Below are 27290 nucleotides of genomic sequence, written 5' to 3'. Positions count from 1 at the left end.
CTGACTGCTATCTCACTGTGATTTGAATATCTACAATTTGCAAGGTATGTTGAATGTCTTTTTATGTGTGTGTTTGCCACACTTATATATCATCTTGGGTAAAAGACGATATATAAGGGTAAAAGTTCAAATCTGTAACTCTGAGTTTTTTGTCTGTTGGGATTCATTTGTGTTTATTTTTATTATTGCCCAAATTTATTTTATTTGTGTGTGTGTAACTGTGTGTGCCCATGGAGGCTAAATAAACCAGCTCTTGTAGCTGGGTTACAGGTGAGTTATCTGCCATGGGGGCTGGAAATCAAACATGGGTCCTCTGGAAGAAAAGCAAGAGCTCTTAATGTCTGAGCCATCTCTCCAGAACTACATTTCTGTTTGGCACAAGATCTCTCACTGAAACTAGAGCTGACAGATTAGGTGCAGCTAGTGTATTACAGATGTGTGCTGCTATGTCTGATTTTACATGGGTCCTGGGATCTGAACTTAGGTCTTTTTGCTTGTATATGAAGCATTTTGCAGACTGAGCCCAAGCTTCTGGTATTCACTAAATCACTTGGGTGTGGTGGGTTGGTCTGAAGCTGCTTGTTTTGTAATGATAAATACTGTCCCCTAAAGCCTGATTGCTCCCAGAGAGGACAGAGTCCATACATAGACCCAAGTGCCACCAATGATCCTTGAACTCCAAGTTATTATTAATTGGTGAATAAAGGTGCTTACAGCCTATTGATGGGCAGAATTGAAATCAGTAGAGCATGGAATTTCTGGCCTTGGGGTTGGAAAGAAGATGGAAAGACACCTTGAGCTTATTGATTAAGGTAATCTCCATTGCAAAAGGCTATATTGGTAAAAGTGATCTGCTAATTAACCTCCATCTGCATTTAGATTCCAGCTAAATTCATTACAGACAAGAATCTTTTCTTACTGAAGAACAGAAGTTGTCCATGACCCAATGTATTCCTACACAGAATGCAGTCCTGTCAGGAGTGTTGCACAGGCCATTAATTCTAGCCCTGGTGAGGCAAAAGAGGGGACAGGCCTTGAGGGTGAGGCCAGACAGGTGGGCATATCAAGTTCATGGCAGGGGAGCAACACAAAAGAAAATATGAGGTGTAAGAGAAAGCTAAAGAAGACCTGAAGGTGGAGAAGAATAGAAGGAAAGAGAAGAAGGAAATGAACAGGATATGGAGGGGGAGAAAGAAAAGATGGAGGAGGAAGAAGAACAGCAAGAGGAGAAGAAAGACGAAAGAAAGAGGAGGAAGAAGAGAAAAGAAGGGGTAGAAAGCACCATGCGAGAGAGTTTCTGATTCTCCACCTCCACAGAATGGATGAAACAATGCTGTGGCTCAGAAACACAGGAGCATATCACTGACCTGAAGGATCATCTATAAATGAAGCCGCACAGTAAGTGACATCCAATTCTATATAAAGGGGTGATGAAAATCTGCCGAAAAACTTTCAGCTCGGTCAACAAATGGTGCTGGAAATATGAATTTCCATGTACAGAAGATTGACATTACCTTTGACTACACATTAAGATTATTCCAAATGAATAAAATGCACAGAGGTTAAGATCCAACATGCTTCAGAAAAACACAACACACTTTAACACATAGATAAGTAAGCCTAGAACATTGAAAATGATATGGGTAAGGTTAGAAATATGCTCAGGAAAACATAAGTGGGCTTCCCTGAAATTTAAAAATCTTCTGTACAACCAAAAAAAAGTGACCAAAGCAAATGGGTACCATAAAAAAATGCAAAATATAAAAACAGAAAACTGGTTGTCAGGTCTATATCTGTTTGGTATTTCAAACTCACTGAAATGATGTCAATCTGTTGGTCTCTATACCAGGATGAATCTGGCATGGAATCCCTAATGGAGCTGGATGGAAGAGAAGGAACCAAAAGGCTCTGGCCTAGCCAGAAGAGTCAAACTTTACAGTTCTTCAAGGGGAAGCCAGGGAAGGCAGATGGATGGCACACTTGTGCTTCCTTCACAGCCCTGTGACAAGGGACAGGAAGTAAGGGACAGCTAAAAGGGACTTGGGAAAGGGTGGATGGGGGAAGAGATGGAAGAAGAGTGCTTATGGGACTTTCAGGGAGTGGGGAGCCAGGAAAGAAGAAATCACTTGAAATGTAAATAAAAATATATTGAATAACAATAATAGAAAACATAGCCAGACCTGAAGCAACTATGGGAGTGGCAGGAAGTGGCTGAGATTACTGATCACAATGATTTTCACAGACACAAGCTAAACAACTGCTTGGCTCAAAAGGAAACCATCCAGGATGAACTCCAAGGCATGTGTGAGGATAGGAAATCAGGGACACTGAGACATCATTACCTGTAAAGAAAAAACGAGACGAGGAGCAGGACATGTGTAGAAATGGAGATCAATCAAGATGCTACGTGAAATAAGCCAGTCTCAGGAGGACAGATGCCAGGATTTCTGTAAAATACAGAAGCTACATGTGTGTTGTGCATTCCATATGCCCTTCTGTGAGAGTGTGTGTGTTTGTGTGCCCAGTTCAAAGACAGGAAGACAAGAAATATTGTGGGCAAGAAGAGGTAGGCATGGTATGTAATGCATATAACACAACATCAGAATGAGGAAAGTGTTGGGCATGGAAGGGAACCCACATATCAGGATAAAGGAAGTCAACAAGCCACAGGGAAGAAGATGCAAATATGAAACAATCTATTCTTAATTATAAACACACACGCTTCCATGCACACACACACATAAAGAAGCATAATTATTTCAATTGGTTTGCAAAAAACAATGTATACTACAACATTAAAAAATGTATCTAAGACTAAATGAGAACAAGGATATAAAGAGGAAAGATATCCAAGCTTAAGGATCCATGGGACACTCACACATCCCAAAAAAAAAAGGCTTACCTGGTAGTAAAAATGGTAAATCCTACATCAAGGTATGAGGTAGAGACCGTAGAACTGCCTAAAATTTCCAAGGCCAGTTAGACTAATTTATGACACAAGAACAAAACAACCGAGAATGTAGGACAGCAGGTAGAAGGAAAGACCTCACCATCAAATATTGTCCTCTGACCATGTGACCCTTATGAAAATTGCACAGTACACCAACCCACATACAGTCACTAAGAAATGCACATGTGCACACATCACGTGAACCCACACACAACTACACACAAGAAAAGGTAATTAAAGATTAAATATTATAAGCACACTTACACTGATCAGAAACACAAGAGTTTGTAAAGGATTGCTGTGTTAAATGCAGAAAAGTGACCAATAGGGGGATTAGAGTTTCTCCAGGCATAGCTACAAGTTTTCAGAATCACCTGGAATCACATTTCCAATGCATGAAATAATGGTTCCAATGGCTGCTCAATTCCAAGCACATATTAAAAAGTTCCCAAATCAAATTCATCAGTATTTTGGGATGAAAAGTTTAATGAATTTATTAATCAATTCTAGAAATAAAAAACTAAGGCATTTCATTAAATGTTGGAAATCAAAGAATAATTATAAATAAGACCCAGGTCCTGTGGGACAATCAGCTCTGCAGCCTGCTCCACAGATTGGATCAGATTGGACCACTAAGCCTGGTTAGCTGAGTTCTGACTAACAGGAGAGCTGCCAGTCAATCTGTGTGTCCTCTCTGAATTCCAGGAGGCCAGCAAGTCTAAGACTTAAGAACACACCAGGTTGGATGGTGGTGATGATGCAGGCCTTAATTCCAGCAGTCAGGAAGCCCAGGCAGGTGACAGTCTGTGAGTTTGATAGAAACCTGTTTTACATTGTGAGTTCCAGGACACCCTGGACTACACAGAGAATCCCTGTCTCAAATCAAAACAAAATAACCCATCAGCCCTTTGAGGGGTTATACAGAGTGTGTAGGCTATGAAGGATATCTCCAGAGGGTCACCTGGCTCACTGTGCTATCCTGAACTGGTGAGAAAATAAAGAAGGAAAGACACAGACTCATGGGTAGTGAAGCTGGGATCAGCTGGATTCTCTGAGTATGCCTATGGGTACCAGGAATCTCGGGCTGATTAATTGGTACAGCACAGGAGGAAGGGTGAGCTAGACTGGGTGAGAGGTCTCTGTCCATGAGCAGTATCAGGCTGTAAACATCCAAGGGGGGTAAACCACAATCGCTAGAACTTGCATGCACTGATCAATCATTCATAAGCAATCATGACTGGACTCTAGAGCAAAGCTTTGCCATTGCTCTTCACTCTGGCACCTAAGAGTGTTGTCCTTGTCAATTTAGGATGAGACAACTGGTCTCAGAGACCTTGTTGAGCCAAGTCCATGTCAAAATAGACTACCTTGGGACCTCACCCATTCAACTTTCTCTTGGTCCCTATACAAAACAAGGTTAGGAACCACTTAACTGACAGGAGTGAGTACCAGTCAGGGGATCCCTTTGCCCAGGGCTTTCAACAGCAGGAAGGTCAGAGCCATAATCTTCTCTAAGATCTGTGCCAGACAGATCCACTCTACTTACTTAACACTGAATTCTAGCCTGAAATCCTCCAGGCTGGCACTTTTAATTCAAATAGTTCTTGAAACAGCTATGAAGAACAGACAGCTGCTTCTCACACTAGATAGTCTGCGTCCCAGCCTCTGGTGACATTTCACCTGGCCCTGGCCCTGCTCTTTCTGTTTTTATGGTGCCCATGTGTGCTAGTTAATGTGTCAACAACAAAAGCAGAAGAAATCGGAATGGAGGGAAATGTCATTAAGAGGATGCCTGCATGAATCGCCTACAGGAGTGTGTAGGGGATTTCGTCATCAGGGACTAGTGCGGGAGTATGATATCCCACTGGGGGTGTTGCCATTACTGCACAGCACATTCTGAGCAGGAATGTCAGGTCAGCAAGCCAGTCATCAGCCCTCCTCTGAATGCTGTCTTTCAGTTCCTGCCTCCAGGTTCATGCCCTGATTGAGTTGCTGCCTTGACCTCTCTTCAAACCTGGGCAATGATCAGGGTCCATGAGCCACATCAATCCTATTGTGCCTCATGTTGATGCTGGTCCTAGTATCTGACACATAGATGAAAGTAACCTATGAGAGACATGTATTTTGTATACTGGTCCTCATCAGGCAGTGGATGTTATGAGGCAGACCCTGAAGAAGAAGGCGGGTGATTGACAACCCCCCCTTGAGAAAGGAGATTGGTGGGCAGAACTTTGGGGGATGGGCAAGCCCTAACTGACAGAAGCTGTAGTTTAACTTACTTTACCTTCCCCACTGCCCACGAAGAGGAACTCAGATATGGTGCCTTTATCTCCCCGTGACATTTTTCATTCTGCGGCAGGCTGACCTCAAGACAGGGTTTCTCTGTGTAGCTCTGTCTGTCCTGGAACTCCCTTAGTAGACTAGGCTGGCAAGGAACTCAGAGATCCACCTGCCTCTGCCTGCTCGAGTTAAAAGTGTGCACCTCCAGCACAAGACTTCCTCAAGGCATTTCTAACCATTCAACCACCAAATTTAAAAAGCCCAGTGACCATCTCCAGCTACAAGTCCCAGGGATAGCAGCAGATGGGAAGTAGGCTTAAGGGAACAAACTTCAGATGAGCATGAGACATTTCAGACATTCTGCACAGCAGGGTAACGGTCATCCTACAGCAATCTCTCCTACGATGTTCAGAGCAACTGCCAGCTTTCTCTGCCCTGGGACCTTAAGTAGACAGCACGGAGACCACAACGCCCTGGATTTGTGGAAAGTGGGTAGAGAATGAGCCCAATTTGGATTATTTCCAGAGTTAATACATGATGTCTTCATAATCTGTGTATGGGCCCCAGCCTCTCAGCCTCCATAGTTGAACAGTCAATAGGCAGGAAGTGTGGATGTGTCAGCTGACTGGACCATGATGCAGGTCCTATACTGTATAAAAGTCACTGAAAATACCCCTGGGAAAGAATATGAAGGTAGCCTGAGGAAGAGGTCTAGGTGTCCACATTTTCATTCCAGAAGGCTGTCTACAGAGCAGAAACAGTTTATATACTGGAAACTAAGTATTCCAAATACTGAAACGTGACTAAGAGCCTGGACAGAAGGTCGTTTTTTGGGCCAGGTGTCACCTCACCAGTCAAGGCCTGCAGGGGAAACAACTTCAGGCCTTTGGCCTCAGCCTCTAGAAATTACTGCAATAATGTCCAGTGAAAGAATGCTGGCATGTGTGCTGGCCCCTGGGATTTGAGCTGTGAGGGAGACTTTTCAAATGTCCAAAGTTATGCTTGAGTCACAGCTGCAAGCTTCTGAGAATGGGATACCATCGCTGTCCTAGGGAGAACAGACCTGGTTGAATGGGACAGACAACTCCTACATTCTGCTCTATGGGAAGTCAAATCCTAGCACAGACCTAGGACAGTCTCAATGACCTCAGAGGATTGTGGAAAGAACGTATGGTCCTCAGTACAGCAGGGTGAAGATACAGCCAGGTGCAAGGAATGCCTCAAGGATGTTTGTCCTGTGATTGTGGATTGATCTTGGCAGCTTGGTAGTCCTTAATATAACTAATATTCTGTCTTGTTTGGCCCTCTCCAAGTATCCAGAACTGCTTTTTTTCCCACTTCATTCATGGGTCATAAAAACACACTCTTCCTTGTAACTAACAGAGGCTAACATCCAGGCCCTGAAGAAGAGTGAAACCTCAGAAGTATACATGGGGAAGGTGATGCTGGTGGTGTCCTAAGTCTGCTGTGCCTATAGAAGGAGGGACTTGTATCTCAGGACATGATGGGAAGGTGGGGCTTGCCTAATTGCCTTCTGCCTCTACACAACAACCTGTTGAGGATCTGTCACCTCTGATGAGACATAGGTAGCCAAACTTGAGTTCCACTGTAGGTTACTCCCTCAGGAGGACAATGAACTATCAAATCAGGATGTTCCCCAGTTTGGAAAAAGACAGATTCAAAGTCCTTCAACATCCTATGAGAGGCCTCTCCTTCAACTTTCCAAACATGTGTCCCACAAAGGGAGAGGGCAATATCCATGAAGTAAGGAGAATGTGCTGTCTTCTTATGAGAATTCCAGCACATCATATGTTACTCTCCCCAAAATCATTCATATTCTCCATCCTCACCTCCCCACCCCCACCCCTCTCATGACTCCATCCCTGACTCTCTCCCTGAGGAAAAAATATGTGCCCAGGTTCTTCTGCCTGTGAACCTGGTCTCCAAAGTCACATATTTTGTGGTACCCGCCTCCCATAGAAGGATGTTATTGGATTCAGGTCCCTAAGCTCAATTCCTGATTACATGGCAGTCACAGAAACTTTGCCAGACTGCTGTCTCCTAGGGCACCCAGCCTGGACTGTACTATGTTGAGTAGTTCTGCACTTTGGAGGTCATAGATTCTTTCCTTTGCTGGGATCCCCATTCTGCAGCTGGGCATTGTTTCTCCTTATCAATTCCAACATCCACATGGTCCTGTTTGAGTGAGCCATAGACTTCATTAAATCCACTGGGGTCCTCCTGCTCTCTGGAAACACCCTGGAGGATTTCCTAAGTGAGTTTTCACATATCACTGGGAACCTGAAGGATTGGACAAGCTGGCAGGCCTCAGCAAAGCAGCCCAGGCTTGTCTTGCTGATTACCCTCTCTAGACATGAGAAGCCTCTAGCTGTCCAGCAAGGGCAGAAAGGTAGGACCTCCTTGTCTACAAGTAGGAAGATACCATGATGAAAGTTTCCACTACAACTAGGGCATTAGCACATGAGTAGTGAGATCAGTTCCTGGAGAAACCTTTTGACCTATGCACAGGCTGAGGCCACATGGAGGATTATATAGGGACTTCAGGAAGAAGGATGGGTTACAGGCTGAATATAAGGGGAGGAGCCCTGCACTGAAACGCTGTCTCCTAGCACTTGGGTGACAAGTGAGAGGGCGGGATGACATGGAGTCAATGCACGTTTAGGGATGAGCTGGGCTCTTTGAAACTTCTATGATTAAGTATGGACAGAGACGCTCTGGTTATTAAGTTAAATGAAAAGTTCTGCATAACCCAAGACACAATTCACTTATCAAATGATGCCCAAGAAGAAGGAAGAAGTGGCCCTTAGTCTTGGAAAAACTCAGTGCAGCAGTGTAGGGGAAGAGCAGGACAGGGAAGTAGAAAGGGGTGGATTGGGGAACAGGGGGAGGGAAGAGGTCTTATGGGACATTTGGAGAGGGGGATCCAGGAAAGGGAAAATCAGTTGAAATGTAAATAAAGAATATATTGAATAAAAAAGATATTATCTGCAAAAAAAAAAAAGTATGCTTCTGAAAGCTGGAGAGATGGTTCAGCAGTTAAGAGCACTGACTGTTCTTCCAAAAGGTCCTGAGTTCAAATCCCAGTAACCACATTGTGGCTCACAACCATCTGTAATGAGATCTGATGCCCTCTTCTGGTTTGTCTGAAGACAGCTACAATGTACTTACATATAATTAAAAAAAAAGAGTATGCTTTTGGGTTGACTTAGAAGCAAATGAAATGAAAAGTATTTGTCTGAAATCAACAGAAATTCTGATCAGTAAAGAAGGAAGCTTTTCAAATTATCTGTATTCAGGAATAAAATAATTTTTTATGACTTAAAAAAAAGAAAAAAAGAAAAAGTAGATTCCTGGACTATAGGAACAAAACCCCAACCCAGACCACAGACTTATCCACCAGGTCTTTATTATAATTCCCTCACAAATGCTCCATTTGAACAGGAAGTGGCCCCTCTCACTAGGTCAACACAGTGGCAGTCTAGACTTTTATATTTAGGGCATTTTATTCCTAGTGGTGATGCTAAGGACCTATGTAGGGGTTTGAATGAGCTTGGTCCCCATAAGGACATGTTCTTCAGTACTATTCTTTCATGGTACAACTGTGTGGGAAGGATTAGACAGGGTGGCCTAGGGAAGAGGTGTGACCCTGAGGCTGTGTTTGCAGATTCAAAGCCCAGGCCATTCCCAGTGACTTCCTCTCTGCCCTCCCACTTGTGAACCAAGGGAGTTCACAACTGTTCCTGTCGCAATGCCTTTGTTGTGCCATAGGAGACTCTCAGTCTGTAATATGAGTCTGAAGTACACATTCACTTGTATAAGTTTGCTGCCATGGACACGGTGTCTTATTGCAGCAAAAGGAAGGAAGATGCAGACCTTAGTAACTACTGCTTTAGTGGAGCACATAAGCTGACATTTACTCATTCAGAAGTCAAGGCCAGTAGATACTTTAGTGGCCTTGGCTTTAAGTGTATAATAACATTTAGTAGTGAGAAAATGTAGGTTATTTAAAGAGCTAATCCACACACCTAATCACTTAGGGGACCTATGGCCCTCAACAGTGACAATCATGGCCTGATATCCAGTTATCTGAAGCTCTAGAAATGCAGCTTTTTTAAGTAGAAGTCAGTGCCGAGTCAGGCATTTTGAGAATAACTGCCCCGAGTCACCCCTTTTCTAAGGCACTCCACAAGCACACTTGAGAACAGAGCTCATGAAAACCCACTGGTTGAATGAATTAGACTTGGGTAGAGTAATTCTGGGGTCTGTGGTTGGTACCACATCTGCTTACATAGATATTTGTTCATATCTCCACCCGGATTGCTACCTGGTACACATACACTCCTCTTGTAGGAGCACATATAGGTTTACAGAAGAACTCTTGATCTTCGACCTGGAAACCATCCCCTATTAGCCTCTTATTTCTGTCTGCAACTTGAAAATGTCTTTGACGTTGAAGGTCTCCATGAAGAATATCAACATCGTGGCAGTACTTAGTACTCGGGTTAAACGTGTTTTCTCCGGGAACATACTCTGTAAATAGATAGACCCACATTAATGGTACTAGATCCCAGAAGAGGCTAATGATGCTAGGATGGTGTTGGGAACAAGGCCTAGGTTGTGATGTACCCTCCCATACTTGCTTACAAAATTTCACTGGGTTTTGTGTCCTGCCTCTTTCAGAGGACCCAGATTGTTGGAAGATATATACTGGATTTTGTTTTCAGAGACTTCTTGAAAGAACAGAGAATGGAGAGGCAAGCCCTGATTCTCCTGTGCAGTCTCTTGAAGCACCCAAATCTTCAGATGGGGAGATGATGTTTCCATGTCAAAATCTTGCTCAGGAAACAACTATATTTCGTCTTCTCTTGTGGTAATGCAGACACATGGGGAAGCCATGGCTCCAGAATAGAGGTCACAGCTAGAAGTACTGTGTTCTTTTTGGGACAATGTAGAGCAATGGGAGGCATGGAGACACTTTTGGCAACCTTGTGTCCTGAGAGTATTCGGGGAACAGGCCCCTGTTCTTCTAGAACTGAATGTGGAAGAGGCCAAGGTTGGGCTCACTGGCTCTTCTCTTTGGTGGAAGACCATAGAGGGATGTGCTGGTGATGGGGGTGGGGAAGGGCATGGATCCACAGGCGTGTTGAAGTTGTAGATGCATGTTCAAATAATTTATGTACCTCTTCTTTTAAAATCAAATATGTCCCCATTTTTTCATCATATTTTTTCAATTGCTGGGATTCCAAGATCTCATTGGTATTAAACTCCATGCCACTGGGCATGTTTATTGCATTAGAAACTGGGTAGGTCACAGTGGGGATGTTTATTTCAGATTTCATGACCCCTGGATGTTTCTCAGGATCCTTAATGAAAGGCCTCATCTCTGGGGAAAATGGAAATCTGTTGAATTAGGTTGAATCCAAGTTGACTGGACACCTTATTTGGAATTTCAAATGTCTCCATGGTAACTATTTTCTTGATCTCTTTCCTGGTACTTCCTATGAGCGTGTGGTGCTATGTGCTTATGAAATAGAGTAGCAAGCCCAATTTCACACATCTGTCTTCGAAGTCATAAGGTGCCCCTAGTATGAACTCTGGGGCATAAAAGCCCTTGGTCCCACACTGTCCTTTCAGTAAAGGGCCATATCTACACTTGATGGCCAAGCCAGGTCTATCAGCTTGATAATAACATTTTGTATCTCTGAGAATATTCTGGAGTTTTATGACTTGATGGAAAATGTTAAGGTTGTGGCAATCATTTGCGGCTGCCACTATCTGTCCAAATATTTTCTTTGCCTCTTCCTCCATAAGCAGGCCATCCTCCATTATCAAGTTAAATGTGTTTCTTCCTGGAGCATACTCTGTAACTAGATACACACATTTTGATGTAACTAGAACCTGGAAGAGGCTAGTGGTGTTAGCATGGTATATTGAACAAGGTAGAGGTTTTGATGCACCCTCCTAAACTTGCTTATCCTTTTACTGGGTTCTGCTTCCGGCCTCTTTCAGAGGAACCACTTTCCTGGGAGATATATGGAGGGTTTTTGTCTTCAGTGACCCCTTAAAGCAACAGCATCTTGATAGGCAAGCCCTGATTCTCCTGAGCAGTCACCTGAAGCACCCAATCTGCTGATGTGGAGATGATGTTTCCATGGCAACTTTTGCTCAGGTGGCTGAGGCATTTCCTCTTCTGATAAGCTGCTGCAGACAGAGGGGCGACCACAGCTCTGGAGTGGAAGGCACAGCCACAAGCCCTGTTCTTTTATCTAGGATAACATAGAGCAATGTGAGGCATGGTGATATTCCTGGGTACCTTGTGTCCTGAGAGTATTAGGGGAACAGGACCCAGCTCTTCTGAGGGCTGGATGTGGAGGAGGCCAAGGTTGGGCTCACTGGCACTTCTCTATGGTGAAAGCCCATAGAGAGAGGGATGTGCTGGTGATGGGGGTGGGGAAGGGCATGGATCCACAGGCTTGGCTGAAATGGTAGATGCTCCTGCAAACACTTTGTGTCCTCTTCTTTTAAAATCAAATATGTCCCCATTTGTTTCATCATACTCGTTCATCTGCAGGGATCCCAAGATCTCGTTGGTATTAAACTCCATGCGACAAAGCATGTCTATTATGTTGGAAATTGGGTAGGTCACAGTGGGGATAACTGCTACAAATTTGAAGACCCATGTGTCTCAATGTTCTCAATGGACAGCCTCATCTCTGTGGAATCTGTGAGGATCTAGTGATTTAGGTTTCCAAGTTGCCCAGAGATATAATTTGGAATGTCATACATAGGTCCATGTGGAAATCATTTTCTCTATCTCTTTCATGGTTCTTCCTCTGAAGATGTAGTACCCAGAGGTGTTAATATAGAATAGCAAGCCCAAACTCTGCACTCTTGCCTCCTAGCCATCATATGGCTCCACTAGCATGACCTCTGGGGCATAAACGCCCTTGGGCCTACACTGCCGTTTCATCAAGGGACAATGTCTGCACTTGTTGGTCAGGCTAAGTCTATTAACTTTACAATGTATACTCGGCATCTCTGGAGATATTCTGGGTATCATGTGTGGATGCACAATATCATGGTTATGGCAATACTCTATGACTGCTACTATCTATCTGAAAATTTTCTTTCCCTCTTGCTCCTGCAGTGAGCCATCCTACATTATTAGGTGAAAGAAGCTTCCTCCTGCAGCATACTCAGTAACCAGATGCAGTACTTTACACAATATTTCCTACCCTCTCACCCTTCTTCATGTGGTTTTGCTTTTTAATTACACATCTTCTCATCACTGAACTTTCCTGATTTGTCACAAAGGGTCCCTAGGAATTAGACCTAACTAACAGTTTATATGGGATACTCCTATCTATGCACAAATACCTCCCAGAGCCAAGCTGACACACACTTACCTAGCATTCTATGGAACTGGGAAAAAAATTCTACCCTGAAGTGCTCAGGCAGAAGGCTCTCTTCTTCTACTGTGCAAACTCTAAATCTGAATGGTCTTTGAGAGATGCCAATTCTGAGACATTAGTTCTTGCCCCAACACCCCCAGAGTACTCTTCATCCAGTTAAATTTTTTACAGGCAGGCAGAAAGGCAGTTGGTAGGAGATATTCTATGTACAGGGAGGAAGGCAGTTTGCAAGCCAAAACCTATTTATAGGCAGGGAAGCAATTGTTGGAAGATGCTCTACATACAAGAAAGAAGGCGGTTTCCCAGAGATATCCTATGTACAGGGAGGAAGCCAGCTGCAGAAAGATGCTCATTGTACAGAAGGAAGGCAGTGCCTATGTACAGGGAGGATGGCAGCTGGTGACGATGCTTTCTGTTCCACTGCTCTTCTCGTGAACATCTGGACTCATCCAGAGGTTCAGATTAGACACTTGCATCCTAGCTAAGCTTGCCACTAATAAAGGCATCTACCAAGGAGAGTGGGAAATCCCCGTGGAAAGAAATGTATCATATTAAAAGAGCTCTTCCCAGTTCTAAGATGGCTAAGTGCTGAAGCCAATTTGCTAGTGCCTATCTGAAGGCGCTGAGCTACAAATTCCAGGAGTGGAACGTAAGTGAGGTAGCCTGAGGAGGAACCTATAATGCACCTAACCCTCAAGGAGACTCATTTTGAGGCATTCTGTCTGCATCCACTGCAGGCAGCATCATAGAGTCACCTCCTTTTGTTCCCCCATCTATGTTGGGGAACTGTTGACTCCCACAACTCCTTTATTCTCTGGAAGAGGCTCTGTAGGGTCAGTGTCTGGGAGCAGGCCGGCTGGGCTGAAGTTAACAGAATTTGATATGTTGCTAGTCCGGGATAAGTGTCTGATTATTTGACATTTGTACGTCCACTTCACTTGCCCCAGAGGAAGGCCAATATAGCATAATATGTGGATGTCCACTGTTATCTCACTGACATGGGACCAGTCATTTTTCTTTCCTCTTCCACTCCTGGTGATTCTGGATTCCCCTACGGGGTCTGTTTTATCTTTTGTTTTCTTTTCTCTTACACAGTCATGGGTATTTTAAACCTTTTGAGCAATCTCCAGTAATGAGGACCTACTTATATATTCAAATCTTTCAAAATTTGAAGTTTGTTTTCCAAGATCTGAGGCCAACAACACAACAAAAGCAAAATTTCCTAAGAGCTCCCATCAATTCCAATACGAGCTTGGCAAACATTGTCCAGGGCCTCATGATCCTGCTGAGTGTTGGGAAACTGCTCAGGTTGGAGACATGTCTGAAGAAAGGTGGAGATATTCCCTTTTGCTATACTGTCTGGTTTAAATGAAATCAGTAACCAAACAGTCAAAAGAGCAAACCAGAGCTCACCACAAAGGAGGAAAGAAGGTCAGTTTTATCCAATGGGTCTGAAATATGAGGTACAGGTATTGTTCCCCTTAGTAGTATAACTAATCCAAAATTCATAGGGTCCCAGACAAAATGAGCAAGTCTTTAGTCAGCTGTGTATCTGGGCATGTATGAGTGGTCTTTCACAAGAAAGCTTCTCCTCAAAACGTAAAAATTCGTCAGCACAGCTGTGTTATATTCTAGTCTCCAGGTTCCACCACTGGAACCATCAATGGGCCACCTGACTCCAAAACAAAGACAATCTATTTTAGACAAGGTCTGGAGTTTTTCATGCTGAAAGGAGACATCATAAGCATGCTCTCCAGAAAAACTCACCACGGGACAGGTTAGGCACTGCCCAACATTGCCACATAGCATTCTCCATAGCCTTCAAAACTATTAGGAGCCCCACTGCCTAAATCACACTCACAGCCTGAGGATGGTGTGCTCAGCCCTCGGTAAGAGAAAGTGTGGGGATTCTGGCATTCTGGACAAGAAAGAGAAAACTACCTTTGCCCTTGTACCTCACCACCTGCAGCAAGCATGAGACTTGACTCTGGTGTGAGTGAGCAGGAGAGCTGCCCTGCCACTCACTTGCTATGACACTTGTTAGTTCAGGCCCTGGATCCTGCTGAGCAGCACAGTAGGGCTAACCCTGGATGTGTGGGTTGTTTATGAGCATGCCTCTTGGTCCTGCATTTTGACTGCCAGGAAATGGTGGGGATTACAGAGAGACTCCTTTCCCTCATTCATGCCTTCATATCTAAGGGAGGCAGGCAAGCTGACCCTGTGGTCATCTCTAACAGAACTGGCCATGTCCTCACTAGCTACAATACTTAAGACACTGGGACTTGCACTTCACCAGGGCTGCAGGGTAGAGCTGGCCCTGTTTGCATGGAATGCTGCTTAGGCAGTCCCATTGGTGTGTGCTAAAGCCAGCAGGCTGACCAGCTCAGGTATTTCTCAGGCCCAGATGGGGGGTTCGAATTGTCCCACACCAATATCTAGCCCGTTGTTGAACTTCTGGAGTACATGAAGCATCCTGTCATGTAGATCCCAAACTCCAAGATCTTCCTGACACAGATAATCTCTATGACAACATGATGTCTGAGATGTCTGAAATTCCAGTGTTAATAGAGTAGCAGGAGCCTCATACCACACCAAACAGCCAACATAATAAACATTTGCAGACACAAAGGTGCAGAACCCATGGGGACATAATACAGCTTTCTCAACAATATTTTTGCCCTATGAGTGGAGAAAGGTGGTAAGATTGAATAATGGACTGGAGGGGAAGTAAAACTCTCTCTTTCCCCCTTTGCCCCCTCTCTCTCACACACACACCCCAAAATCATATAGAGTTACGTAAAATAATCAGAGTAGAACTACAAACCCAAAAATCAGAGATTTTTTAGGATGAGAGCTAGAAAGCTTATAAATGTCAATGCGGTAGTTAACATTCAGGACACAACAGGGTTGTTGGAAATAAACTCACAGTGTTTGTTACAGCCTGCATGAGAGCTAAGCAAGCTCATTCCAGGAAGAATCTCATAAAAATGAAAGTGGGGACATGGACAAAATCCAACCACAAGATGAGGGACAGCTGGCATTTGACACATGCTGGGAGAGGGAAACTGTTTTTAATACCAAACCCTGAGAGGTCTCTGATTGCCCAAGGCAGACATCAGAAATTAGTTGAGTAACTAAAAATGGACCTGATAGAGAGATGAGAAGGAGCAGGAGGAGCAGCAGGAGGAAGAGGAGGAGAACGGGAAGGGGAAGGGCAGTGAAAGACAGAAGGGAAGGGAGAGGAGGAGCAGGAACAAAGGAGGGAGGAGATGGAGAGGAAGAGAATGAATAAGAGGCAGAAGATAGGAGGGAGATGAAGAGGAGGAGTACAACTTATCAGAGTTGGGTGGTTTCCAGTATCTGTGTTGTGTATCCTCTGCTTGAGAGACTGAGACTTTTCTGCAGGGAATTAAACAGGAAGGTAACCACTGCCATACAGCTTCAGGAAGTCCCTGAACCTGACCAGATTATCTAGGGCTCTCTTTTTTCAAAATGTGATCAAACCAATCTTGCTCAGTTTTCCTCTCAGAGAAGAAAAGTTATGAAAATAACCAAAACCAGAACGGCGAACTCTCTGACAGTCAGGAAACACCCATGCTGCCTGGAAGTTTAGATAAACTGAGACTTCAGACAGACAATCTTCTACCTGTTGAGCTGCCCACAGGATGTGCAGAGTGCTCCAAGTTCCCAGCTTTAGTGAGCTTGCGATCCATGCTGGGATGGGCTGGGATGAAGTATCTGTCTTCAAGTCATTTCTGTTCTGAGTCACCTCCCAGTCCATATTCTGGTTTTTCACTGGAATAAAATACACTGCATCACAAAGCTGGACTGTGTGGTATCCATACTATTTTGTTCATTTCCTACCTGTGGTGGGTGGATTTATGTGTTGCATATGCCCAGGGAACATCTTGAAGGGCCCACACACATGAGGAATAGAGAAAGCTCACTACAGGGCCCAGGATTAAGCTGAGACCAGAATCCATATCCAAACTCCCATTTTTCAGAGATGCTTTAAAGTGCCTGAATTTCAGCTCAGGCAGGGACAGCAACAAATGACTTAGGAGCTCTGATTTTCAACAGGAACGGGTGTTAGGACTGGGTAGGATTCCCTGGTTTGTTGTTATTGGGCACAGCAAATAGGTGAGTCCAAAGGGGCTTTTGATTGCTGACATTCAATACATATGCAACTAGAATGTGGTAAAGGCCTGAGGAAGAACAACTAGCCCAGTAAGGGGACGGATGGACTTGTCTCGCTAGCTTTCAGAACATCCTATAAGGTTTTTAACAGGGAAGGAGAAAAAGGACAAGTCACCAGGTTCCAATCTACGGGATCCATCAATGGGACACAAGCTCAAGAGTTAAGTTTACAGGTTGCTCATACACATGGCCTGGGTTCCAGCCCCAGGACACACATGGTGGCTCGCACCCATCAGTGACTCCAGTTCAAACAGATCTAAAGTCCTCTCCTGGCCTCCATATGTACTTCACCCACATGGACAATGGCCGTACATTGAGGCAAAATACCCCTCCCAGCGCCTCCCAGCAAACCTTAGACAAATCTACACAGTGAGAGCCCTATGTCAGAAACCAGTGACTAAAAGCTGGAAAAATGAAGATGATGATCCATCGCACTTTAACAGTGGTGGACGGCGGGAGGGTGGACCTGCCAAGGGAAGCCATGCAAAGCTCCTGCAATAAAGCTCAAAAAACAGCTAACTTTACTCAGAGCCTCAGACTGTCTGTACTCTGAGGGTGAAGAGATATCACTTGTGGAAAGGTTCTCATAAATTCAGGGTACACAAAATCACAACGGCAAGCCACACATGACAATGTTTCTCATAGAGGCATAAATGAATAACAGCAGCAAGAAATACTGAGTATTCTAAGGCAGAGACTCTAATCTAGGCTCCCCCAGGAGGGGCATAAGACATATTCCAAGCTACAGCAGGAGAGGATGTGCTCAGTTTCAACTGCTTTTAAAAAATTGTCTATTACCTTAATTCTAAAGCTTTTCCCCTGACTCCATTTTGTATTCAACCCTGAAGCCTTGTAGAGCAGACTCACACTTACTGCTCCACAGTGAGGCAGGAACATCCAGGACCTCGAAGGCACCATGGTCAGTCTAGCCATTTCATGTGGCTTCATTTCATCTTTGGAACTTCAAAGTTGTGTCACCTTAAGTTGGAGAATTTGCAACACCAGGGAAAGGCCAGCCCCCTGCCTGTTACTTCAGGTTCCTCTCCTGATGTTTCTGGGGTGTGAAAAATACCCAAGACATGCAGCTTAGAAGAGGAGACCAGTTTCCTCAGCAGGCTGTTCAAGTATCCTAAGAATGAGGGCCCTGGATTGTAGAGTAACTGGATTATTGCTGTCACTGGCTGTGTGTGGTCCTAAGCAGGTTCAGAGGACAGCAGTGGGTCCTCAGACAGGAGGACCCAGAAGCTTCCACCCTCTAAGTAAGACATGTCAGAGAGTAAAGTACAGAGAAATAAGATGCCAGGAGCCCAAGGAGGCACAGTTCTTTCCTTAACAGACAGCCTTATCATAAAGTTAAATCTATATTACAGAAAACACTACTCATCAGAATTGAAATCATGTGGAGGGAGGTTAAACACAGAGATACGAGGAAGAGCATGTGTAATTGCCCATGTTCAAATTAACTGTGAGCAGTGACCAATTACTAACCCTGGGCATCTCTCAGTGTGTGCAGAATAGGAAGGAGACAGGACAGACACTGAGCATCACTTATACATCTGCTTACTGGACAAACTTCACTTCTGATTTAGACTCACAAGCACTGGAGTCCTGGACGACAGTCTCTGCTTGCTGTGACTCAGAGTGCTACATCACATTGACTGCAAGACGTGTCCACTCTAGGTTTTGTAACATGACTTTCAGGCATGGGATTTGTGACAGCTGCTATACATGACCCATGAGGTAAATATCTAGATGAAGAAACCCCAGTGACATTCTAACTAATCCCTCCAGGAACAGTTTGCAGTAATCGGTTGAAGGAGAGAATGCACCCCCAGGCTTTCTTTTGGGTTTTATGTGTACCCAGACCCTTGCTGTACCACTTAGGAGTGGAGAGAGTTAGAAAAATTATTTAACTTCCTGGAGACTCAGGCTCCAAACATGAGAGAGAGAAAGAAAAGAAACAATTATTGTCTCCTGAGAATTAAGCAAATTATTAGACATAAAGCGCTTATGGAAAAATCTAGAACAAGAAAGGAGTTCTGTTGGTATTAATTATTGTTTTTCTATTACTGGCTCTTCTGGATAATATTATGAGACTCATGGGTGATGTTATTGTCCGAATAGTTAGGAACTTATTTCATATATTTTGAAAAAACAAATAGTTAATACAGCACATCTAAGATTTTGTACATACAAGGCTGAGACTGAGTGTGTCTTTGAATCAGCTGACCCAGTGAAATACAGAGACACTGTCAATTCAGGATCTCCTTTTCAAATGAACAGGCAATTTCACAAGTTGGAGGCTTCTGGGATAAGGTTTGCCCTTATGGACAAGGTTTCCCTTCTGGGACACCAGTTGTCTTGAGAACGGGCTGTCTTGCAGAAGAGTGTCAGAAGCCTCTGGAAGGACTGAAGCTACTCATTGCGTCCACTTTGTCTTCTCTCTCACCCCAGAGCTGTCAGCAGGTCACAGTGACCATGTCACAGCCTGGATGTCATGTTGTCTCTAAATTTGCTAGACCAACTCAGTCCACTGCTTTTCGAGTCAGCTTCCCTCAAAGTTTTAGACCATTGGCAGATACAGTCAGATGGTTTACCAAAGAGTTACATGATTGGTCCTAAAAGCATCTTTTCCCCACTCTGAAATCACATGAGCCAAACCTATACCGTGTTCCTCTTGGTCTTACCGCCCCCACCACAATAGCCCAATAATCCATTTACACCATCCCGGGTCTTCTCTAGCCCACAACTCCACACTCTTCCACACTCCTCCCATAAAGCAGTTCAAAAGCCTGCAAACCATATGATCAAGTTCATTAAGAAATGTCCCACTCCTTGGTGCTGAGTTTCCATACTTGCTCATTTTCTTGTTGCAGCAGAATGTATGGCAAAGATTCAGAGAAGGATTTACTTTGGCTCTGTGATTTAGGTAGTGATCTAATCCAGCACTGTGGGAAGGCACAGCAGGAGGTTTATGAGAACACTGGTCACACTGTGCCCCACAGCCAGGAAGCAGAGCGGTGGCACATGGTGGGGTTCACTTTGATTCCCTTTTCTATCCAGTCACCATGAATCACTGATTATCTACATTGGAGTCTCCACTCTTCAGTTCACCCCTCTGGAAACATTCCCAGACACACTCCAAAGACCCCAAAGATCCCAGATCCTGTTGATCAAGTTCGATTAACCAATCATGCTAGAATAGGCAATACTCCAAGAGTCTTCGGCAATGGAAATTAAGGAAACTCTAGAATTATACATTCTTTATTTTATGGAGTTTTATACTTACAAAAGTATCCCTCTGCCTTAACTGGCCAGGGGTGAACTGACACGCATGCAAAGGGGATTCACAGAGCCACCATTATGTCAGCTGGAAAGAGTGTGATAGTATCCACACTTCTGCTGTCATCCCATGAAAATGGAAACCGCATTTCAGGATGTTCAGAAGGAAGGGAATGAGAAGAGTCAGACTGTGTGTGGAAAGATGGGATGCTGCTAAGTGGTTTCACACCCTGTCTGTGAGTCTGAGACTCTTAAGAGAACTTGTAGTGTCACCAGTGCAATGCTATCCCGGCTCAGGAAAACAGACCACTTAGAAATAGCTCAACACTTCACCCCTGTACCTTCCCTCTACATGCCAGCTGGTATCAGTTGGCCAAGTTAGCACAGGTGAGTTGTTTATGATTGCTGTGATAGGGAGGCAGAGATAGGAAACCCCTGGGGCACCCTGGCCTGCCAGCTTAGGTTAACTGAGCCCTTAAACCCAGCAAGAGATCATGTTTCAAAAAACAAGATGGGAAGAGGCTCCTGAGAAACAACACTAGAAACTGATCACACACACACACACACACACACACACACACACACACACACACACAGAGAGAGAGAGAGAGAGAGAGAGAGAGAGAGAGAGAGAGAGAGAGAGAGAGAGAGAGAGATTATTGGGAGCCTGTGACAAGCAGGGGACTTCCTTGTTTCCAAAGGCAATCTTCCTTCAGGGCAGGTGAATGGTTAGGAAGCAGAACCTCCTTGGCCAAGCAGAACAGCCCCAGGGGCTCACTGGATTCCTCTGCACTGCTGGCTTCAGCACAGTTTACACACTAGCACTGAGTTGAGCACACTCATTTCTATGACATAGGGCAGCTAGCAGCAGGGGCAAAGACCCTCCTACAACACTCATGAAGGAGCTCAGCCAGGCTCCAGGGCCAAGGGTTAGCTTGAGACCAGAGGAGGCCTTCCTTTCTCTCTTTGTTGAACAGCCCTGTGTTACTTTCCCCATCTTTGGGCCTTCTGGAGTTGTTGAAATGTTAGTTGCTGAGGAGGAGTGGTAGGAGGAGGGGGAGAGGGAGGGGAAGGAAGAGGAGAATGAGAAGAAAAAGGAGGAGGAGGAGAATGAGAAGAAAAAGGCATAGGAGGAAGAGGAGGAGGAGGAGGAGGAAGAGGAGGAGGAGGAGGAGGAGGAGGAGGAGTAAACTCCCACGCCTAATCTCCTATTGGTATACCAAATGCATTAGATGGCCAATAAATGTTCTGTTCTCTAGCTGGATGGGAGGGGTCAACATCTACTTCCAGGCCAAATGAAACAAGAGTGGAATGTGTAATTCTTTCTATATATCACCATGCCCATGCAGTCAGTACCGGATGCAGGCTTCTATGGGAGGAGCAGCATGTTCCATAGAAATTAACTAGAGTGCAGTCACCAAGCCACGGAAATGAACTGGAAAGGAAAGCTTGTCTCAGGCCTCTTCCAGGCACATCTGGAAAGTGTAAGAAGGCCAGGAGGCACCTTAGCTGCAGAATGTATGGAAACCTCTGCTCCTGGGGGCTCTAGGACAGCACGGAATCCTGGGCCGGGGTTTGCTTCATCCAAGTCTTCCCTACTATTATTATTTTTTTAAGATTCATTTATTAATTTGGTATGAGTACACTGTGGCTGTCTTCAGACACACCAGAAGAGGGCAGCAGATCCAATTACAGATGTTATGAGCCACCATGTGGTTGCTGGGAACTGAACTCAGGAGCTCTGGAAGAGCAGTCAGTGCTCTTAACCACTGAGCCATCTCTCCAGCCTGTCCTCCCTACTTCTCGAACTTTATTCACCTTCTGGCAGATGGGAATTGATACTTTCTTTTAGTAAGAGAGGCCACTCCATGACAAGACACCTGCCTTAGCAAATGATGCTTGACAAAGTATTGAGCTGTTTTGAATGAATGAACGAATGAATGGATAGATAAATAAGAGGTGATTAAAAGGAAATAAAATCTCTAAGAATTAAGCCTAGTTTAAAAAAATATGAATGGCAGTACATAGTGCCCTTGAAAAAGTCACTAACATGAATGTAAACATATAGATTAAGAAGGTAGGGAGAGAATATCAAAGCAAATAGGTAAAAGAGAATCATGCCACAATTTATATTGCCCCCCCCCCCAAAAAAAGGCAAGGAAGTATTTTGTAGTAGAACATGCTACTGTAGCTGGGGCTCCCCACACCCACCCCTTTGCCCTTTGCACCTCCATATACCTTTGGATAACAAGAAGCCCCCCTAACTCTTTCTTTAGATTTCCAGAACCCAGATGGCTTTTACACCACCCCTCCTCAGTATCTACTGGGACTAGAAGGTGCAAGTTGGTCACAATGCTCTGAGAGCACACACCCTGGCTAGCCAAGACTGCTAACCCTAACTGCACTGCTGCCTCCTCTCCGTGGAGACTCCCTTAGCAAGAAGAAAGTTTGAGGAACCAGCTCTTCCAGCTCCTTCAGTGCTGGCTTCTCCATAAACCTGGTTCCTTTCTACCAATGCTCATTCTCTTCAACACCGGTGCCTCACTGGCTAGGAGCAAGGATATTTGATTCTGATAACGCTAGAAGCCTGAAGCTGGATCGAGCTTTGAATCACCAAGTTATCAGACATACACTTTAAATTAAGTGGGTTAAATAGGATCTGGGATCTTTTCATTTCCTAGGAATCTACAATTCTACTTCAGCAAGAGATAGCTAAGGATGGAAGCCCAAGGATCATATACTTAAAAGAGGTAAATCCTTCATCAAGGTGTGTGTGGGCATGTGTGGGCGGGGTTCTACCCATTTACTAATGGTTGCTTACACTCAGACCCAACAGGTGAATATTTAGTCCAAGAATAACTTGACGGTGAGTGGCAGCTGAAGAAGCCATCTCAGGATACACTGTTTTGCTCATACACTCAATTAGCAAACACTATGCAAGCCACTGCATCACCAGTTGAAATGTGGCAGGGCTGTCCTGCTCCTAACACCACACAACAAAAAAGGAACGGAGACTTTCTACTGGAGAGCCACAGGGACCTGCAGCAGTAGAAACACAGCCCAGGTTTGGAATCCAAGTGCCCCACTTAATAGCTCGACAATCCTAGAAGGTAATTTCCTTTCCCGTTCTGAATCTATGAGATGGGGATAGTAACTATCTTCTTCATGAGATGAGCAGACTGAGAGAACAGAACAGCTCTGAGGAGTGCCTGATAGACAGGAAACAGCCTGTGGCTGTTAGTTACCACACTATCAGGATTTTGGGAGTGAGGGGATATTGAGTGTTTGGTCTGACTTAGAAGACAAAAGTTCATGGGGCAGTAGTGTTAGGGGAAACAGAGCTAGAATGGGTCACTGAAAGACAGGTGGGTGATTGGGTACCTGAAGGAGGAAAGGATGAGAGGAAAAGTCCCGGCCACAGCAAACTGTTGGCCTTGAGGACAGAAAGGGAAGATCCCTAAGCAGAAGGGATGCTGTGCAAAGAGCTTCGGAGCACCTTTAGGGACACTTCATATAAACCGCAGCCTCTGTGATCCGCTTCCCTTCGCTCCCACTCACGTTCCAGAAATAAGTGTGTAGTTACTGAGCTCCAGGTCAGCCTCATCAATGAAGTGTGCCCATCTCAAAATTAAAAAAAACAAACTTTAAAAACTGCTGGAGCTGATCTAAGCTCTGTGGCAGAGCTTTCTTGGCTATCACGTTGGAGGCCCTGGTTCAGTCTCCAGTATGGCCTGTGTATACACAGGGTGTGAAAGGGCACTAGGATCCCTCAGGTCTGAGAATCAGAGACTTCCAAGCTAGGTCAGAGTCACTTGACCTCCGTGGACTTCAGTCTCCTCTTAGGAAAATATGCCACTGTTACTTCAGGCTGGCGAGAAGGAATTCCAAGCTGGCAGGAAGGCCACCCTAGGAAGGGAAAACTCACCAACCTCCTCAGGTGGAAAAGGGTAAAATCCGCAACAAATGTGAGCGCCTGTCACGTACATACTTGCATCATATAAAGCTCCAGTGTTTACAGACATGCCACAAATCCAACAAAAGGAATGCATCCTTCACAGCTGAATCAACTTGGACCTGAATTTTATCCAGCCCTGCCATTCATTGAAGCAAAATAGCCAGAAACTATTCTAAGACTGTGTTAGCAGCTACGTTTTACGTGGATCCTACAATGTTTTTCCTCTTATTTAGAGGCAAATGCAGGATCCAGGGACACGCACTTTACAAACTCTCATAGTTGTCTACCTTCCACCCTGTAGCCCTTTTAACTGGGTCTAAGCTTATTAGGAAATCACAAATTTATCTCATCCTCAGGTCCCCTCCACCCTAGGGCCTCAGACCTTGTTTTCCATTCTCCTAAGCGCTCTGACCACAAATGAATGGTAAACAACTTCAATGTTGACAGCTTAATTGGCTGATGCCAAAAACACCCAAAGACTGTTAGCCAAATCTAAGCCCAAATCAACACTAAATTTTACTATGCAGGCTTTGTAACACTGTTCACCAACTGTGTGTTTCTAAGGAGTTGAGAGAGTTTTACTTTGTTGAATAATGTGAAGGACCCCACAACTATCTGCACCTATCACTAGCTCCTTGCGGCTGCCTTGTAAAATTGGCCTGGCAGACATTACTTCTATTTTCAACACAGGAAAACAGATCGGGTAGGTCAGGTCTGCCATGAGGAGGCTGACAGGGAGCCAAGCCCTTCACTTGCAGGCCTGCTGTCCTTCCATCCTGACACAGTGAGCCTCTGGGGCTTAGAGAACCAGTGAAACCCCAAATCCCAGGAAAACAAGTGTTTGCTGAGGTACAGGTGACTAACACAGTCATCTGCAGGCAAGATGCTCTAAAGGACCTCCTCCACTAAGCCCTTAAAGAAGAAGTGTCTGCATGGATGCAGGACATGAGCTATTTCTATTGTATTCCTGGTATCCATCCAACCTGGACTCTCATTTGTGCATGATCGATGCTTACAGGTACTTATGGAGGGAGCATAAAGAAAGTGATGTCATGGACTCTGCAGGGCCATGCTGTCCCATATGGTGTAGCGGGCACTCCCCCCATGTTGTTATGTTCTCTATGCTCAGCCCAAGGAACCACTTCTGACCACCATTGTCCAAAGCCCACGTTACTTAATATTCTTACTTTAGACATAGGTTGGATATAATTAAAACCAATAAAATATGTTGGCTTTTATAATCTAAGCCTAGATATTTTTATATCTACGTCTAGATCATTGTAAGGACTGTCACCTACTTCCTGCTTGTTTTTCATGAAAAAGCCAATGAAGCAACAAGGAAGTTGCCGTCCAGAAATAACTTATCTTTGGTCAGTGCTACCAGTAGTTTTAGGATCACTAGGCACCACCTTTGAGAAACAGAATTATAAAGGGCTGAAGGCATCTTGGCCCTGCCCAACCCATCCGCAAGTCCTGCTAGCATGGAGATGTGGGTATTTACTCCCCAGTGTGTGAAATATGGGCTGATGGAGCCATGGCCCAGGGAGGAAGTGGGCAGACACAGGACTGGGGCAGTGACCTTGACAGCCCCCTCTGGGGAAGCTCAGAATGGTGACAGGATTGGGGTAGTGGAGTGACAGTCTCCAGGAGTCCCTGGAGAGGCTGAAAATTAACACCTGCTGGGGACAGCAGTCTGGTCCCACCCTCACCTTCCTCTGAGACCTAGAGGATGCTCCTACACAGGGTCTCCATGCTCCACCAATGCCTATAGTGTTGCCCTCTCAGAAGGAGGCCCCAGGGCTCCAGGGAACAGTACTGACAAAAGGCCAGCCCTACCTCCTCCTTGACCGTGGGGCAGCAGAAGATGAGCACTAGTGTGGTGACCAGGTTGATGGCAAGGGCGATGAGGGTGATGGTGTTGGGGGCCATCCAGAGCGGGATCCATCGGAGCAGCCAAGTCCAGTAAAGCCACAGTGGCGGCTGGAACAGCGACTCTCCCACACCGCGGTAACGGTCCTCCTCCAGCCGCCGCAGCTGCGCAGAGTTGAGCAGCTCACCTAGCGCCTTCACCCAGGGCAGCGCAGGCCTAGTCCTGGCGCCAGGTCTGCCTGCCGGGCCCGCAGCGACCCAGCGCAGCCTGCGGACCGCGTGAGGGCGCAGAGGGAGCGGAGCGAAGGCACAGCGCCCTGGCCTGCCCCGCCGGTGGGTCTCAGGGTGCAGCAGGCCGCGGGGGCGGGGCCTCAGCAAAATCCTGGGCAGGTGTGCAGCTGGGGAGGGACAGGGCGGAACCGGGGCGGGGCCTCAGCAAGCTCAAAGAGGGTGCGACTGGGGCGGGACTGGGGCGGAACCGGGGCGGGGCCTCAGTGAACTTGGCTCCTGAAGCCTGGGAGGGGGGGGTCATGCACCCTGAGCTTCCAGATGCTGGTAGGGGGCAGCTCTGGCCCAGCTGCTGAGACTTTTCCTTTAGGGCTGGATGGTTTGCCCTCCTCTCCAGCCTCAGGTTTCCATAATGACACCTGGCTAGCCTGGATCCTGGTTGAGCTGGGTTTTCTACTGAGTGGTGGATACAACTCTGACTTGGGTGTCTATGCTCCAGTCTTTTATTTATGGAGAAGATGCCGCCTACTGAGAAGCTGGAGTGGTCACCACGTGTGTACTGATCAGAAAACACTCAAGCACCATGGGGAGAATATACAAAAGCCCCCTTGGCATATTAACTTAGTTAACACTCATTGCAGGATCAGACAGCGAAGTTTTAAAACAGACAAGGAACAAACCCCCAGATCTTAGAAATATTGACTTCAAAGGGGAATTGAATGTTTGAGACCCAAATGCCTTTTTTTCCAGACCAACTTACACTGATCTTGGCAGCTGATTTTAGCCATGCCCTTCCTTGGAGTAGAGAAAAATCTAAGCCAGTCTCACAGTTTCTTCAGAGGTGAGGAGTTGTAGTGCAAGGTGACTGACAAAGTCTTGAATATTCATTACCTGGCCTTTAAAACAATGACATCTGGTTGGTGATGCTGCAGGCCAATATCCCAGCACTCTCCAGGCAGAGGCAAAAGGGAGAAAATTGGCAACACTTACATTATGTAGTCCTAGTGTTGTATGTATCTTGCTCCCAGAGTTTGAACCTAGTGCCTTTTTCAGTCCTTTGTTTGCTTTGATTCTGAGACAGACTCCTGCTATATAG

General features: G+C 45.3%; 1 pseudogene; it reads right to left on the bottom strand.

Moving 5' to 3' along the window:
- LOC127670552 (nucleolar RNA helicase 2-like) overlaps window positions 1-26982 on the bottom strand; it is a 55842-nt pseudogene extending 28860 nt beyond the window's left edge.
- Window positions 26983-27290: the final 308 nt, after the last annotated feature.

This window comes from Apodemus sylvaticus, chromosome 20 (assembly GCF_947179515.1).
Source record: "Apodemus sylvaticus chromosome 20, mApoSyl1.1, whole genome shotgun sequence".
Classification (NCBI taxonomy): Eukaryota; Metazoa; Chordata; class Mammalia; order Rodentia; family Muridae; genus Apodemus; species Apodemus sylvaticus.
Note: the sequence above shows the minus strand (reverse complement) of the source record. Positions and strands in the feature narration are given on the sequence as shown.